Consider the following 2,770-nt stretch of genomic DNA (forward strand, 5'->3'; position numbering starts at 1 on the left):
ATCAGACTCCCAGGAGCAGCAGCTCCTGTTGTGACCATTAATTACCCCGAATTCCCAGGGAGCTTGGAAGGCATTCTGATGTGAAGAGCAGCTTTCAGGCCATCATTTATTACCTATTATAATTCCAACACAAAGCACTACTTAATGTTGCTGGAGAAGCATCAGTGCTAAAACTTATTAAATGCCAGTGGCACAGATGAATCACTTTTTCACATTAAAAATGGTAATATATTTAGATAAAAGCCCAGAACAGCAGAAGTTTCTATTTATTTCTACCAAAAGCACAAAAGACTCGGCAAATTGCACTTTAACTGCTGAAGGAAGAGAGTTTGTAAGTCATCTCAGACTCACAGTGGCATTGTGTCTGAGCTGCCATTAGGAAGAAAAGAAGGAAGTGTTTTTGTGGGGCTTTTTAAACTGCTTTTTTGCTCGTTATTTTATGGAGTCATCCCAGAATGGTTTGGGTGGGGAGGGATATTAAGGATTATCCCATCTCACCCCCTGCCATGGGCAGGGACACCTCCCACTCTCCAAGGTGGCTCCAAGCCCCGTCCAACCTGGCCTTGGACACTTCCAGGGATCCAGGGGCAGCCACAGCTTCTCTGCCCAACCTGTGCCAGGGCCTGCCCACCCTCCCAGCCAGCAATTCCTTCCCAATCTCCCATCTCTCCCTGCCCTCTGGCAGTGGGAAGCCATTCCCTGTGTCCTGTCCCTCCGTGCCTTGTCCCCAGTCCCTCTCCAGCTCTCCTGGAGCCCCTTCAGGCCCTGCAAGGGGCTCTCAGGTGTCCCTGGATCCTTCTCTTCTCCAGGTGATCCCCCCAGCTCTCCCAGCCTGGCTCCAGAGCAGCCCTTGCATCCCTGGACCCACAACATCATTCCCATTTATTTTCTACCAAAAGCAAAAAAGGGATCAAAAGGTGCTTCCCACCTGGTGGAAGGGTAAGATTTCTCTCAGCCCACCAGCAAACCCTTCTCCCAGTTTTCTTGCTTTCTCCTCAGGATTTTGCACTGGGATAATTCTTCAATTCATCTTTGTTGCACAAAAAATAGCTCAGTGACGTCCCCAAACAGGCACACCAGATATTCCACTGCTGGCAAAGCAGCACAGCCACCACCCCTTTGGAAGAGCTGAAGGAACAAGAAACTCTCCTCTGATTTACAGCAAACTTGCAGGGAGTTGTGGTGATGAATAAATGAGCCAGAATGACCTGCAGCTCACCAGGACCACGGGCTTGTTCTCACAGCCCAGACAGAAAGGTGCAAATTCAACCCTCCCTCCCCCCCCCCGAGTTCTGGATCCAAAAGGACAAAAATCAGGAGACATTAAACACCCTCCAGAACCAGAGTGAGTGGGTTTGCACCATCCAGGGAAGCCTGTTAAGAGGAATGTTCTCCTGGAAAATGGTTTGCTTTGCTCCCACACTCAGTTCAGATTTGATCCCATTCCATGGATTCACAGCAGCAGTGCCTGGAGATTGTCACCTATAAAATGCTGGAGCATCCACTGATTTTTCCAGTTGCTCCTCTTCTATTCCTTCCCTAAAACCCTCTTTCCCACATCCATTATAACCCAGGGAGAGCAGACTGGGGCTGCCCAGGGAGGTTTGGAATCCCCACCCCTGGAGGGATTTAAAATCCCTGTGGATGTGGCACTCGGGGACAGGGATCTGGGGTGGCCTTGGCAGTGCTGGGGAATGGTTGGACTCGATGTTCTTGGAGCACATTTCCAATTTAACCATCCTGTGAGTCCATCCTTGAGCACCATTCCCTCCTTCCTGCCCCTTCTCCACCTTCTTTCCGTGGTGCTTCCCACGGTTTTATTCCCCCTCCAGCAGCCCCCTGCCCTGTCACAGCCCAGGCCAAGTGCCAGGAGGGGAGGAAGGACGGGATGAACGGCTCAGTGTGGATTTCCAGAGCCCCTCCTGCCCCTGCAGGGTGTGTGAGCACGTGAATAATTCACGGGCTGGGCCATCAGCCCCTGTTTGTAGGTCACTGTCCTCGGTGACAGACGTTCCTTCCTCACACACCAACTGCTTCAAATTGCTGCACCCAGGGAAACTTAATCCAAATCTGTGAATTATTTTGCAAAAGCTAAAAATAAACTTTCAAAAATCCCCAGTGGATGTTGTGTGTGTGCTCGCTCTGTGAATCACAGAGAGGGATTTCACCCCCTTGGGATGGAGAAACAGTGAATCACCTGCACGTGCTGAGGATTTTGGGGAGCCATTGAGAGCAGGAGGATCGTGTTTCAATCCTCAAATGAGGGAAAAGGCAGGCAGGAGGGATAAGGCCACCCAAGCATGACTGAGTTAACTCTCACCACTCTGTCAGTGCCGTGGAATTGGATCCCATGGACTGGCCTTGCCCTGCGCTTGCAGAAAGATGGGTGGTGAGAGAAAGCCCAGAGCTGAAGGGAAAAGCTGAGCCTGCTCGGGAAAAAGTGCAAATCCGGGTCAGGGATGGGCTGTGTCCATCAAACACAGCCAGGAACTGGCACTGCTGGGGCTCCTCCAGGGCTGGGGCACTTCTGGGATCCCAGCCAGGACACGGAGGGGCTGGAGCGTGGGCAGGGAAGAGGACGGAGCTGGGAAGGGGCTGGAGCAGCAGGAGGGGCTGAGGGAGCTGGGGGGGCTCAGCCTGGAGAAAAGGAGGCTCAGGGGGGACCTTCTGGCTCTGCAATCCCTGATGGATCCAGGTGGGAATTGGGCTCTGCTCCCAGGGAACAGGGACAGGAGGAGAGGGAACGGCCTCAGGCTGTGCCAGGGGAGGG

The sequence above is a fragment of the Empidonax traillii genome, unplaced genomic scaffold (assembly GCF_003031625.1).
Source record: "Empidonax traillii isolate 1590-97213 ecotype Southwest subspecies unplaced genomic scaffold, ASM303162v1 scaffold2448:size24243, whole genome shotgun sequence".
NCBI classification, from domain to species: domain Eukaryota; kingdom Metazoa; phylum Chordata; class Aves; order Passeriformes; family Tyrannidae; genus Empidonax; species Empidonax traillii.